Consider the following 15,577-nt stretch of genomic DNA (forward strand, 5'->3'; position numbering starts at 1 on the left):
TCTTGCTGGAGTGATACCAGTTACTGCTCCTCTGCTCAGTCAGGAAGAAAGCAGGACTCAGTAGACATAATTTTTTAATTTTTATCCCTGCTTATGAGCAAACTTATTCCTTGTCAGTTGTGTATTTCATCAGTCTACCCAGAGCTCTTCTGTAGTTGTACACGTTACAGATGATTCACAGGTTATGGTTGTAGCTGTGATTGTTATTCTCAGAATTAAAGGAGATTTAAGAAAGGCTTGGGTTCAGTGTTGAAACAAGGAAGCAAAATGTTGAGACTTGTTGTTTATTCAAGCCAAAAAAAAAATTTCCCACATCTCTGGATTCTAGTTCACCAGTGATTCATGGTATTACAATAAAGTAATTTGTTATACATATGTGCAATACACAAACTGGACCAGTAGAAGTTTGGCAATCCCCTCTTGACTTTCTGCTGATGAAAGAGGAGGCTGGTGTACAAGGCAGTGGTTTCAAATTTGCTGAGAATCCAGACCAGAGAACATAGAAAGGACATGCAGGGGGAAAAGGGCTATGGGTAGGAAAATATCTGACCCAGCAACAGAAGCAAATTGTGCTACAGTCTCAGCTGGGCTGCTTATTACGCAGTTTTTCTCCATTTGCTAGTTCTTCCCATCCATGATTTTGACCATTAATTGTTTCTGTTCTTTCATGTTTAACACTTTTTGTTTCATTTTGTTTTGTTTTGTTTTCTTACCTTTACATGTGAATAACACCCATCAATGGCTAGTGAAATGCTTTGCTGGCTTCCCTGTGGATTACTGTTTTTAATGTGAATATGCATTGGAATTGGATAAAATTCATGCCAGAAGAGACCCTGCGTACTGCTCACATCCCATCCAAGCTTCGTGTTTCTCTTCAGGTACCCTGTATGGGAGAGAATTGCAGCATTTGTCGTTACGGCCTCAAGCAGCTAAAGTGCCGGCTACCACTTCTTTGTGAGGTCGTGGCCACTACATTTACGGGCACTCTGGGGTTGCAGAGTATCCTGGTATTGGTTAGCAGCTTTGGTGGCTCGACGCGGAGAGGAAGTGAAAGGAAGAGAGAAGGACACTTTGCCTGTGAAACTGAGAATTTATATTCCCCCATGCGTGGTCTGAGCAAATGGCTCTCAGATTGTGGTAAGGCAAAATGGCCCCAAACAATAGATTGCATCAGATTAAATAGGGGGTGGGTGGATAGGGTGGAAACCTGGCTCACCCTATAGGGTGAAACCAAGATAGGGTTTCACAACCAATGGTGACATAACAGAGGTGGGTACAGCATTCTGGGACAAATAGGAATACAAAGATGGGGTGATTGACACAGAACTCTCATGAAGAAGCATGGAGTGGTTACAAGGTTGACACCCCAACAGGGAGTGACAACCCCTGATTGACAGAACCACGTAAGGAGAAACCCTGGGAGGAGTGAGATGATTGACAGGTGAGCTCTCATGGTAACCAACCTGGATTGAATGATTGTGAGGGAAAATATGGGTACAAGGAACATGTCTAACTAACATTAATAAAATCCCTGACTATACTAACCCAACCTACAACAGAGAATTTCTTCTGCTGGTCCTGTGATGAACATAGTTAAAATGTCCATGAGAGCCTACACAGCTGGGCAGGACCAAAGGATTTATATGAAAATTGTCTGTGCCCTAAAAGATGTTCTCCTGCTTCATGGGGTTTTATTCAGACCTCATTTGTAGAAATTCTATATAGCTGTGGTAGATGACCACTGATGATCATAACTAATGATCCCTTCAGGCATTAAAAATCTATGAATTGACAATAATACACTAGGGTTGGATACACCTGAACAGATCCTTTAGCATGATCCAGGTCCCAAAAAGCATCAATTACTTCTAAGTGCTTTCTCGTGCTTTTGGTTTTATTCTTTCTTCCTTGTAATTATTTCTTAGAAGTCTGAAAAAGACCCATTCAATTCCCCGCTATTTATTTCCTTTTCAGTTTGGCACACATTCAGTTTTTTCTTCCATTTGTTTGCATACATGAATACAGACCTGCAAGCACTCACACAAACTAATGCCACTTAAAATGGCGAAATAAGATTACCATAAGTAATACAGTTGCTCTTTCTTAATATAAATGTAGATGAAAGATTGCTAAACTGGAGTGTTAAATGCAGGAATTACACATCATTTGCAGCCGGAACAAAATTTTTGCTTTTTTATTTTATTTTTCTCATGGACAACATACAGATGGTTAACAAACGAGTCTCCCTGACATGACTGAAAGTGTCAGTCAATCACAGGGAGTTTGTCCATCCTTTACTGTCAGGTTAGAAACATGGTGATTATCCAAGTGTCATCTCTGCATGCTCTGAGTAGCTGGAGGCATAGAAATCATCTAAATTGGGTGGCTGTTTGATGCAAAACTGATGAAAAGCTTTTGGTCTCTTTTGTGCTCAGCTGCAAGATCTTGCATTTGCCTATTGCTCCTCCTGAGCCTCAAATTGTAGGAGTAAGACTGTACTTTTGTGCATTCAAAATAGAATGAAAGTGCGGTGGGTTTTTTTACTTTTCTTTTTTGTATCCTTTTTATATTCCAGTCCTTCAGTTCTCGCAGTGGCACTGCACTCATTTGCTTTAATATGAGCAGTGCTGTAGACTACAGATCCCCAGATCTGTAGTCGTCCTAAGTTGTAAAAGACTTGGGCTTTCATGTGGGAAATAGTTAATTCAATTGGATTGCTTTTCAGTCTTCTTTTTTATTTTGTTTGCGAGTGTGTTTACTGTGAAAATATATGAAACTTACTGGGTGATGCAGGGCATAAAGAGAAAAGTGTATTCCCTTCCATTCTCTTTGCCAGTATTCAGAATGAATGTTGGCCATATCAAATTCAGAAACTGGGCCATGGAGCGACTTTTCATAACTGCATATAAAGGCAGTGGTGCTATGCTCTTCTGAACACTCTAATAAATCTCTTTCTCTGTTGACAGTTCTTAAGATTTTAGATAATTTTAGAGCATATCCAATGGCCAAGACTATCCTCAGCTCCTAGACCATTCTGCTCTTTGGTGTTCATGGGATAATTGTATGACTCAATTAAATGAGAATCAGATACTATAAGCTTGTTCCTCTAATGAAACGCCTTGCACAGGAAAGGTTAAGCTGTGGAATTTTTCTGTGTTTGAAGATTTCATGATTTTCACAAATGGTGTCCTTGATGCCTCTTTGCATCTTTACTGCTAAAAGCAATTGAACCCATCTGCAAATTAACTATATTTCAAGAACTTTATGTAAATATTTCACAGGCTTTGTAGCTTGTGACAAAGAAAAAGGTAAAACACATATAATAATGTGTATGTATATGTATGTTTAAAAATAGTTCTGTAAGAAGACAGGGAAATGCAGGGATTGTATTTCTCAACATCTTTTGTAGGATTTCCCGCTGTCATAGGCTCCAGCATGAGTGAGAATCTTCCTAGCCAGCCTCAAGTATAGCAAGGTGGCAAAATGTTTCTGGAATGCAGTGAAGGTCTCCAGGTCTCCCAACACTAATGGATCAGAACTAGAGACAGATGTATATGAGAGAGTATCTGCTGTGATTTACAGAACCCTTCTCCCTAGCTGGCAATGATTTATATTTATGTAATGTTTATGGTTTAATCTGCCTGTGTTTAAAAAGTGAAACACAGTTTTGGGGAAAGTATCTTGATGCTTGATGCTGGCATTGTTTTCCACATCTCAGATAATTTCTTGAAGTATATTTGGGGTTTTTGTGTTTAATTTGATGCATTAGAAGCAAAAATAACAAATGTGAGATTCATGATCTTTATTTAGACTACAGCAGCTTTCAGAAAGCACTTCTAGACACAACTGTAATGCAGATAGAATTATATAGATAATATTATGGGAAAACTTGCTGCTTTCTGAACACTGCCAAAAGACGCCAGCTAACCCCAACTAGTTTTAACTCAGTAAATGTATTTTTATTGATCACTTACACTGACTAACTAACAGAAGCATACTTCACTAAGACATTTGTCTAGGCTGTATCATAGTTATAGTTCCTTATGAATAACAAAGGTTCACACTAGTGTAACAGTGGGATAAGAACTCCAGATCTCGTAAATGCTTATAAAAAGTAAGAAATATAAGCTTACATGGAAATTATGTTTTACCTTTTAATCTATTTTTCTATTGTCGTTTTTTCTATTGTTTGAATAGATCCCTAAAAATTTTACGGTCTTCTTTATTCATCCTTCTCTGAGTGAAAGGATTAATGTGTCAGCACTATTCATGTAAGTACAAGGAAGACTGGGCCTCTATTACCTCTTTTTTTCTTTATACAGTAGCAGGGGATTGTAATGACTTCAATATACTTGAACATGTGTCTATTCGTATTTAATGCTTGTAAACAAATTGCTTCTCTGTGAAGAAAAGACAGTAAAGGTTCAAGTATGACTTTTAATCACTGGACTATTCTGTTTGTAGAAATGCATATAACCAAAATCCTTACAGCGTGCTGCAAATGTAAAATGCTGATGTCTCTATGGTAGCTGGTGAACTTGTGCTTTTTTATTTGTGCCTCTGTCACAGAGTGTAGGTGGAGCATGGGGCTGCACTGGTCATTAGAGTGGCCAGCCCATTGTAGTTCACTGTACACTGGATATCTGCCTTTCATGTATTATTTTCCCTCCAAAGCATGAGGAGACCAAGTTGCAGAACCACTTAGACATGTCAATGTAGCGTAGAGCAGTACCTGACAATAACATCCTGAATGAGTTAGTTGGGGGTCTGGCTGCCTGGCACTTATGCAGTGACCTGCCTTGGGATGTAGATCCCACCCCTGGGAGTTCATGAACCCTCACAAACCCCAGATAATGTGGCTGGACCTCTGCCAGCCTTCAGAGCACATCCTTAGGGCTGACAGGAGTAACCTGAACTGGCACTGCAATTTGCTACATAGACATATCCCAACCAAGAAACCATAATGCATTTCTGATGAGTCTCTCTGCTAGAAAGTAAAATCTCTTGTACCGAGTCATAGTACCATTTTTGGTAGTGTCTGAGACACAACTATATCTGTGATTACCCATTTTTTTCCTGTGTTTATTTTCAGAAAATCTCAGGAGCCCAGTCAGCCGAGTGATTCTACCCCACTAAAAAGCATAAAACCAAGAAAAGGGGAAACAAAACACTGTAGAGAGCCAACCCTCCTTTGTTCTGATGTATTGATAACTTTTTAAGTTTTATGCTACAAAATATAACTGTACTTTTAAGAATTGAATAATTTGACTTTATGGTAATCTTGTTGGCATGAAATATGGCTTATTAAAAAAAAATAAAAGTAACTGGAGGCAGAGCTGCTTACTTTGCAGTTGTGGTTTGGGTTTATTTAGTCAGGTGTTATATTAATGTTAGTTAGGTTTGTTCCTTGAACTCTCCCATTTTTCCACTCACAGTGGTTTACTCCAAGTTGTTTACCCCGAGAGTTCCCGCCACTTGGATCCCCAGGTACCTGTCACTCTTCTCACGTCTCCCTGTTTTCTCCTTATTTGGTCCCATCAGTCAGGGTTTGTTCACTCCCCGTGGGTTGTCAGTCCTGTCTCTCGTGTGTCCCCATTGGGCGATACAGGTTCACACCCCTGTCCGCACATTGCCTATTTAATCTGCTGCCAGCCTTTGTTTCTCTGGCATTTGTCACTGCACCCATCCCGAGAGCGCTTTGTTCGCGCCCGAAAGCACTCTGTTCCTGCCCCGCCTGAGGGAATAAAGACTCTTTGGGCTCACATACAAGTGTCCTTCTCTCGTCTCTTCATCTCCTCTCAGCGTGTGAAGTTACCACAGCTGCGTAACCCACGCCGCAGCACTCGGCACTGCCAGGGTGGCAGGCGCCGTTCCCCTGGAGTGCCCACACACGTGAGGCCACCCGGCCTCACACGGGCAGTGCTGCCCGGTGCATCTCCACTGCTGGAGGTCGTGGCAGGTAGCCGCTGCACTTTGCTAGAAAACCACTGTAATAATACGTCCCCTCAAAACCTGTCCTTCCTGACTGAGACTGTGAAAAGAGCAGGGAAGGTGAAGGAAGTGTATGAGGAAAGGGAAAAACAAGGGAAAAGGAGAAATTTGGACTTAATATCTGTAGAATCCCATTTTTTTAAAGAATCTCCATTTACTATACACACAGCACTTGTATTATGGTTAAGAATACTGCAAAATGTCCAGCAGACCCCCTGAGGTACAGATCTGAGGTATCCTTGGCCCATGGGGAGAAATAACAGCAGGAGTACACTTTCAGGACTTGCACCCTGTCCATTTCTTTTGTTGGCTGGAGGAGATTCAGAAGGTAAGTGAGAGACGAGTCAATCAAGAAAAATTATTTGTGGCAACCCCACCAAAAAGACAAAACAATTTGTTATAGATGAGTGGAGCGGCTGTTTTTACTACTGATGGAGTTTATGTGCAAGGTTGAGAGAATGTTTAAATGTAATACTGGGATCTGAGGGAAAGTGTTATTAACTTAATATGAGTGAAGGGTTCATTGGAGAGTGAGGCACAGAAGATGAGAAGCAGTAGAAGGAGACACCTGAGGCAAGGAAGGGCAGAAAATAGGTACTTGTCACTGAAAGCATAACCTTATTCATCTTTCCTCCTGTTTACAGTTGCGCGGCTGCTCTTTGTCTGCCCCGGTCAGCTCCCGAATGCCCGGCTTGGGCTTCTCAGCTTTTCGTCGGGGCCGGGGCTCGCCGCAGTTTCCGGGCGCTTTTGCTGTCGCGCTCCGGGGTGGGCTGATGGCCGCGCTTTGCCGTCGGCGCGAGGGAAGAAACAAAGAGGCAGGGAATTCGTCCAAATCCGTCCGCGTGGCGGCTGGATGCTTTATTGGCTGCTAGAGCTGCGATGGAAAGGTTGCAGCCGCTCCCAGCTCCGCACGGACGCAAATGGCCTCGAGCCTGCCGAGGAGTGGGATGAAATAGGGAAGGGACAGGGCGGACGGGGAGCCCTCCCGCCCAATGGGTACAGACATCGCGGTGATGATGTGTACTACAGCGACCAATGGGAACATGGCAGGGGCGGACACGAGACTTTGGGGTGAGTGGGACCACGAGGACGGGAACACAGGCACGGAAATCACAGGAGTAGGGGAAAACCCGGGGGATGCACGAGGGTACAGAGAACTGGAAGACTAACAAAGGAAAAACCCATGTGAACCCAAACCTGGGATGCAACAATTCCCCGCTTTAAATAATATAAAAAAGACAGTTGTTTCTCTTTGGATTCTTGCGCAGTGGCTTCTTCTCTTAGCTTCTTCTGCTGCTGTGACTGCTTTGTAGATGGAAAGGGCTTGGGGATGGTACTGCAGCTGCTTCTTCCCTGGGTGTTTGGGGATAGGGGAACTGGGACAACAACTTTATTATACACGATCTGGAGACATACATGGTCTGAGGTAGATGTGGGAAAAGTGCTTTTTAGGGAGCTGTTGAGTCTCTCCCTTTTCTGCGGCGCCTGCGATTGGATGCAACCCCTTGGTTGGTGGGATCATTGGTTGCATCTACTGGCACTGTATCACTCCAACTCACTGACTGTTCTGGTGTGTAAGGTTTGACATGCCTCCTGGAGATCCACTTGACTCCTGAGGGCGTGGATACGCAGGCATATCCCCGTCCCCAAGTCAAGAGTGGGAATGGACCCTGGATTTCTTTAGAGTCTGGATCCCTCACTAATACTGGAGGCCTGTCCTCTGGCTGGAGCTCCTGATGTTGTTTGAAATGTCTCAGGGCTGGCGGTTCTTGCCTGTCAAAAGAGCAGTTTAGGAAATTGATAGTAAACAAGGCCTTGCAGAGTCTCTCGTGCGGTGACAGCACTCGCACATCTCCCCGCGGTTTCCGGAGGACTTGTTTCAGTGTCTGGTGAGTCCTCTCTATTATGGCCTGGCCGGTGGGGGAGTGAGGAATCCCAGTATTATGCTGGACCCCCCATTCCTGCAGGAAGTTACTGAGCACCCTGGAAGTATATGCTGGACCATTATCAGTTTTTATTGTGGCTGGGACCCCTAAAGTAGCAAAGGCGTGTGAGTATGAGGTGTTTTTTCACGTCTGTGGCTCTTTCTCCTATGTGGGCTGAGGCAAAAACTGCTCCCGAGAAGGTGTCCACGGTTACATGGACATTCTTGAGTTTCCCAAATTCGGGGACCTTGGTGACGTCCATCTGCCATACCTCACAACTGCGGAGACCTCTGGGATTCACACCTGCTCCCAGTGTTGGTAGAGCTGCCTCCTGACAGTTGGGGCATGAGGCCACAATTTCCCTGGCTTGGTCACGCCGCAGATGGAACTGGCGTACCAGACCTGGGGCATTTTGATGGAACTGCTGATGGCTGAGCCTGGCCTGCTCGACTATGTTTGGCTGGCCTCCCAGCTGTACTGGGGCTGCCAAGGCGTCTGCTCTGCGGTTCCCTTCGGCAATAAAGCCTGGGAGATCCGTGTGTGACCTCACATGTACCACATAAAAGGGATGCTCACGGTTAGAAACCAGGTGTACTAATTCTGTGAGCAACCTGAAGATGACTTGATTTGGGACCTCTTTTACAATTGCATGTTCAGCTCTAGACACTGCTCCTGCCACATATGCCGAATCTGTGACTAGATTAAAAGGTTGATCGAATTTTTTAAAAGCCCTCACGACAGCATCCAACTCAGCTACTTGTGGGGAACCTTCCACTACTTTAACGTCTGATTCCCACAACTGAGTCACTGGGTCTTTCCAAGTCACTACTGACTTGTGGGACTTCCCTGACCCATCTGTGAACACTGTCAGTGCTTTGAGTGGCTTTTTACTTTGCAATTCTCTCGGCAACAATTTGAATTCTGTATTGAACAGATGATGGCCAGGATGCCCAATTTGAATTTGGCCTGAGAAGCTGTCTAGAGCAAACTGCAAATTTTCATTTTGTCTGAGAAGGTGTTCAAAGGTCTCCTTGGTCATTTTCCCCGTGGATGTTTTGATGGGGAGGTGGATACATGTGAAGTCACAACCCGCTAGTACTTGCAGACGCGCCCTGGCCCGTATTATGAGCTGCGCCATCAGCTCTTGTGGCCTGGTGATACTTTTGGACTGTCTGTGGCCAAGGAACACCCACTCTATTATCAAGAGAGGGTCCTGTTGGTCCTTGTCCCACTGGAATATTATACCATATAAATGGGGTAACTCACCTAAGATGATGAAGCGGAAAGGCAGCCCTGGTTGACAGCAATGGGCTTGCCTACTTGCGATGGTGGTTTGGACCTTCTCGAGTGCGGCTCTGGCCTCCCGGGTCAGGACTCTTGGGGAACTTAAACCCTCATCCCCCTCCCTTTCTGCTAACAAGTCAAAAAGAGGGGATAGTTCTCTCGTGGTGAGTCCCAGCCATGGCCTGATCCAATTTAGTGATCCACACAAGCGCTGGATGTCATTCAGCGTCTTGGGGTTGTTACTTATCTGAATTTGTTGAGGCCTAATCGTTCGGTTATTAATTTCTAGGCCCAGGTACTTCCAGGGTGGCAGTAACTGTACCTTCTCTTTTTGTAGCTCGAATCCGGCCACCGACAAGGCCCTAACAGTGTCCTCCAGAGCTGCTTGTAGGACCTCGCTGTCAGGGGCACAAATCAGCACGTCATCCATGTAATGATAGAAAATACAGGATGTCCACTTGGCACGCATTGGGGACAGAACCTTGGCGACATACCACTGGCATATAGTGGGGGAACATTTTAGCCCCTGAGGTAGTACTGTCCAGTGGTAGCGCTTCATAGGGGCTTCCCTGTTGATGGAGGGTACAGAGAAGGCAAAACGGGGAGCATCATCCGGATAGAGCGGGATTTGAAAGAAGCAATCTTTAATGTCAATTACGGCTAAATTATAATTTTGGGGTAGCATAGATGGAGATGGCATACCCGGTTGGAGAGAGCCCAGATTTTCTATGGCTTCATTAATTTTCCTTAGGTCATGGAGGAGTCGCCACCTGTCCTTCCCTGGCTTTTTAATTACAAACACCGGAGAGTTCCAGGGGCTGTTAGTTTCGACTATATGTCCCTTTGCCAATTCCTCCTCCACTAGTTTTGTGAGCGCCTGTAGTTTTTGTTTACTCAGCGGCCACTGCTCCACCCAGACAGGCTTATCTGTGAGCCATGTTAATTTCTGTGTGGGGCGCTCCTCAGTGGCCGCACCTAAAAATGTTGGGGGGCCGGAAATTCCAATTTGGCTCCCCACTGGGACATGGCGTCTCTCCCCCATAGTGTAAATTTACAATCGATCACGAACGGACGTACTGAGGCTAGCAGTCCGTTCGGACCCTTAATTTGGATAATATTTTTTGATTGCTTTGCTGGCTGGGGCCCGCCTAGTCCTAAGACTGGCGTGGCCACATTTTGCAGCTCCCAGTGTGACGGCCACTTATGTGGTGGGATGACCGTCACATCTGCCCCTGTGTCCAACATCCCCTGAAGGTATGCAGAATGCCCCTCGCACTTGAGTTTACACCATACGAGGGGTTTTTCCTCTCCCAACTTCCCAGCATAAAAGACTGAGAGTTCCAGGTCATTACACAGAGCACGAGGAATAGGAATTGCCTGTGCAATAACCTGGCCCTTAGGCAGGAAGAGGGGGGGATGGACACAGCGTGCCATGAGATAGAAGAGCCTCGGATTAAGGGTGGAAATTACCGGAGGAACCTCTATCTCCAGTGGGGTGCTTTTTGTGTCTCCGACCACGAGGTACCTGCAGTTCAGAAGGTCCTCCTTCCTCCTGGTTTCACAGCGGCAGATGTGTGATAGAAGCTCTGCATCTGCTATGAAGAAATGCCAGTCCTGGGAACGAAAGTGGACAGAATTGGTGAGTCGGAGCCGATAAGGCTCCCCGATGTCAGTAGTTGAGAGGCAGCCGCTTACAGATGGGACTAGATGGTGTATCGCGGCTCCTCTCACGGCACCACGACTTGCCTCATTTTTATCAGCACGCGAGGCAAGTGCGCGTTCCTTTCCTAGTTTTTTGGGATTGTGGGGCTCCCATCCCTCCTCCCTCCTCCCGCAGCCCTGGGTGGTATAGTCCTTAGAAGTGGGCAGCGATCCTGAAAATGTCCCTCCTGATGGCAGTGGAAGCACCGGCGTGTGGATGGAAGTCGTTTCGGAGCTGAGTTCCTTGGAGGAGCAACAGCAGATGCGACCAGCTTGTCCTTAGGTCTCTTTGGGGCCTCCTCCTCTATCAGGTGTGATTTCAGGGTGCACTCCTCGATGATCTGGTCGAGGGTCGGCGCTGGTGAGGCCGGCAGCGACAGAATGATTCTTTTGCACATGGTGTTGGCGTTCATGTGCACCACTTCTAGGACTAGTCCGTCTCGGTGTTCAGGTCTCTCCACCCGTCTCTCGACTGCCGCCCGGACCCGGTCTACGAAATCTACAAAAGGCTCTGCGACACCTTGTTTAATCGCTGTATAGGGAACCATCGGGTCCTTGGTGGGCATGCCCAGGAACGCACGCTCTGCTGCACCCCTGGACATGTCCAGCACGGCCGTTGGAATTCCCCGAGCTTGAAGTTGCCCTTCACTCCATTCTCCTTCACCCACAAGATGGTCCAAAGTGATCGGTTCTTTCGCGAAATCCAGGCTGTAAGGCCCTTCTAGGATTTCGGGAAGCAGGTCTGCTGCCAGTTTCTTCCACCTCCTCTCCCACAGGCTGTATTCTGATGGGAGAAGCAGGCAGCTAAACAGACACTTAAGGTCTGCTGGCACTACGGTTCTAGACGTTAAAGTCGCTTTTAAAATGCCTTTAAAAAAGGGGCTTTTTTGTCCAAAATCACGTGATGTTTTGCAGACCTCTTTTATGGATTCATAGGGAAGGGGTGTCCATGTAGGGTTTTCTCCTCCCCTGGCGTAGGAGGCTGGAGTGTGGAGCGACTGCTTGACTGCATAGATTGGGCCCCGTCCCCTCCCCTCTCCCCTACTCCCCCCTCCCCCCCTGGGTATCCGAGGAGAGGGAGGACGTGGGGGCGCAGTACGTGGGACAGGGCAGGGAGAATCTTCTCCCTGGGACAGCGGGGCGGAGGTGACAGACCCCTCCCTGTTGGGGGAGGGTGGGGCTGATGTTGCGGCAGGCAGGACATGGAAGAAGGGAACGCCCACGCGAGGGGGAACAGGGGGAGGGGTGGCAACCCGATGCCTGGAGTGGGCGGTGGCCACACCCACAGGGAAACAGGAAGGGGTGGGGTCTAAGGTGGGGATACAGGGAACAAAGGAGACAAAGGGATTATGGGAAGAAGAAACCTCTCCACGTGGCCGCCCTCCATCTTGGGAAGACAGAGGCCCTAGCCACGTGGCTGCGGCTTCCTCAGGGGGACAAAGAAAGGGATTCAGGGGAGCAGAGCAGCGTGGGGTAGCGCCAGAACTAGGATTTCTAACTGGGAAAAAGGGATTGGAAAAGGGGTTTGGGGTTAGTTCCTCAGCAGAGTAGCTAATTCCACCAAGGCGGGGGTGCCGGGACGGCTCGGGGGAGCCAGGAGCACGGTCCACGTCTGTGGAGCTGCCCTGCGCCTCAGACCGGCGGAGTACTCCCCTCTGCCTACCCGGTTTAGGGGAAAAAGGGGTAGGAGAGGATGGGGAAATGGATTCAAGGGAAACAACAGTTCTGCCCGATGGCTCTTTCCTTTCCTCGGCCGCTTCTCGCACGGACCCTGCTTTTACAACCTCCGAGATCAGCAAATGGAGCTTTGGGAAACAATCTTTCACAGAGGGATCCTTGTCAATTCCCTCTGCTAACCTGGCTCCTACTTGCTCCCAGAACTCCGTTCTGTGAGCATACTCCGCGGTTACACGTGGAAAGGAAAAGCAGAGCCATCGTACAAACTGCTTGACTGAATTTTTGGGGTAGGGATGTTTTACTGATAAAATCCCCTTAATTTGGGTATAGAATTCCCTTTGTTGGGCAGATAGCGTGGTCCCCATGCTATTTCTACCCAAAGCCTCACCCCTGGTGCAGAAAAGGCGAAAGAAAAAAAGCAAAAAACGCGAAAGACCCCGGCGGCCCGCCGCACACGCTGCGCGCTGCGTGATCCGTACCCCCGGAAACGCGGCAGAGCCCACCCACGTGAAGTATCAGCCGGGTACCCCCCGCGGCTAATCACTCACCAAACCGGAATCTTCGCAAATAAAAGCTGCTACCAGGGTCTTCTTTCCCGGGAAGCGTCCGTTCTTCGGCTTTCCGTAGCCGTGAATGGTTGCGCTTCCAGTCCCACGCGGGAAAACACAGCGTGTTTTCCTGTGGGTGGCGGAGACGTCACTGACTTACTTCGGGGGGGCACTTGCTCCCGTTTTCAGTCCGGCACGGAGCACTTTTCCGTCGTGGACTGCGACCCTGCGGTGGCGGCGGCGGTTTTCCGCGCGGATCGCGCTCATTCGTCTCGGCAGCGGCGCTCGCTGGTTGGTGGCGCGGCTTCGCGGCGGCGGCGCTCTCTCTGCGCGGCTCCCGGGTGCTCTGTGGTGACTCTCTGCCTGCTCCGCGGCTTTGCGCTGGCCGTGGCCCGGACGTTGGGCGTCACTCGCGGCTGCTCTTTACTTTGTCTGCCCCGATCAGCTCCCGAATGCCCGGCTTGGGCTTCTCAGCTTTTCGTCGGGGCCGGGGCTCGCCGCAGTTTCCGGGCGCTTTTGCTGTCGCGCTCCGGGGTGGGCTGATGGCTGCGCTTTGCCGTCGGCACGAGGGAAGAAACAAAGAGGCAGGGAATTCGTCCAAATCCGTCTGCGTGGCGGCTGGATGCTTTATTGGCTGCGAGAGCTGCGATGGAAAGGCTACAGCCGCTCCCAGCTTCGCACGGACGCAAATGGCCTCGAGCCTGCCGAGGAGTGGGATGAAATAGGGAAGGGACAGGGCGGACGGGGAGCCCTCCCGCCCAATGGGTACAGACATCGCGGTGATGATGTGTACTACAGCGACCAATGGGAACATGGCAGGGGTGGACACGAGACTTTGGGGTGAGTGGGACCACGAGGACGGGAACACAGGCACGGAAATCGCAGGAGTAGGGGAAAACCCGGGGGATGCACGAAGGTACAGAGAACTGGAAGACTAACAAAGGAAAAACCCATGTGAACCCAAACCTGGGATGCAACACAGCTGCTTTGTCCTTTCTTTGTACCTGTCATATTGGATCATGCATGACCTGGGAACAAAAAAATTGTTTTTAAAATGCCTAGAAGATACATTAAGAGCAGATACTGTCAGTATAATGCCATTCTCCCCTGCCATGCTCTGTGTCTTCCAAGGGGCCATCTAGGCAGTGAGGAAGAACTTCCAAATCATTTAGTAAAATTTTAGGATGCTCTGAAAGTCTGATAGCATAAAAGCATGCAAGTAGAATTTATTACTTTCAAAATGAAAAAATATTCCTTCTAACAAACGCTTGAGCATTGAAATTAAAAAAATTAACAAACTGCTTAAACTACGTGACTTTGCAGAAGTAATTTAAGTAAATGCATTGGAATTTTTTCTTTCTCACACTGCAAATACATTTTGTTTAAAAGTAGAAAAATTGTCAAACTTAGGAAGCTTCAGTTGTAATAGGTAATCTAACTAACTACAGAGCAGAATTCAAGAGAAACTTCTGGTTTATCTTAGCACAATGACTCATTACCTACTGCCAATTTCATTGCTATGTCTAACAAGCCTGTTGTGATTTTTAAATCTGGGGAAAAAAAGCTCAGTTTTATTTACTGGAGAGTAACCCTTTTTGATGTTGCTTTTGAATAAGGTCTGAGAATAATATCACTGTGAAAAGACTGCGAATATGTGATCCTACAGTCTCAGAAAACTCTACTATGTCAGGCTTCCTATGCTGTTTGAGTGCATTGCCACTCTACCCATATATCCTTTTGTATATATCATTCACTGATAGAGAAGTTCATGTAGCTACTTAATAAATAACTTCATCCCAGGTACAAAAGAATATATAAATATATTCTAATAACCTCTCCATGGACACAATAGTCAAAATCTCACATATTCCAGCAATTACATTTTATAACTTCAGTTTTTTGTGGCTTTCCTGTCTGTCTGAAAAAAGAAGGGACCAGTCTTGCTAGAGTAGTAGGTTAGATCAGTGTGCAAATCCTAATGCAGATGCAATTATATTAGAATTAAGATATTATAACTTAAAGGAAGTGCAATGCAAATCCCACTAAAAGGGCATTATATCTTTTAGAAGCAAGTAAGAATGTAAGGAAAATGGTGAAATCCTCATTTGTACCTGGAGAAGAAAGGTAAGAAGTGGAATGTATGGTGAAAAAAGTAGCAGCCCAGGGGAAAAAGAAGACCTTAAGAGGATAGAAAAGTCAAGCGTCTTCTAAAAATTTCCCACCGGCCCATCATGGCCCAGCCCAACAGTTCCTACTGCTCTGCCTCCTCTCCTCACAGGAAATCAGCTGCTCTGCCACTGCTGCAGGTTTGCATTTCCCCTTTAATTTGGGGGAAGTAGTTGCCCTAGGATGGTTCTGTTGAGAGGAACTCTGGAATGATTGCAAAGCACAAGGGATTCAATTAAATCTAAGGAAGTGTTTGTTTCAAATGCTAGGAGGCACTAACGGACA

The 15,577-nt window shown here is 46.9% G+C and overlaps 1 long non-coding RNA gene across 1 annotated transcript; it reads left to right on the forward strand.

Annotated features, from left to right (window-relative positions):
* The first annotated feature begins 3,693 nt into the window (after positions 1-3,693).
* On the forward strand, positions 3,694-5,309 carry LOC137465056 (uncharacterized). Its single transcript, XR_010994545.1, has 3 exons — positions 3,694-4,114; positions 4,198-4,271; positions 5,093-5,309. It is a non-coding gene; the product is annotated as an uncharacterized lncRNA (long non-coding RNA).
* Positions 5,310-15,577: the final 10,268 nt, after the last annotated feature.

This window comes from Anomalospiza imberbis, chromosome Z (genome assembly GCF_031753505.1).
Source record: "Anomalospiza imberbis isolate Cuckoo-Finch-1a 21T00152 chromosome Z, ASM3175350v1, whole genome shotgun sequence".
Classification (NCBI taxonomy): domain Eukaryota; kingdom Metazoa; phylum Chordata; class Aves; order Passeriformes; family Viduidae; genus Anomalospiza; species Anomalospiza imberbis.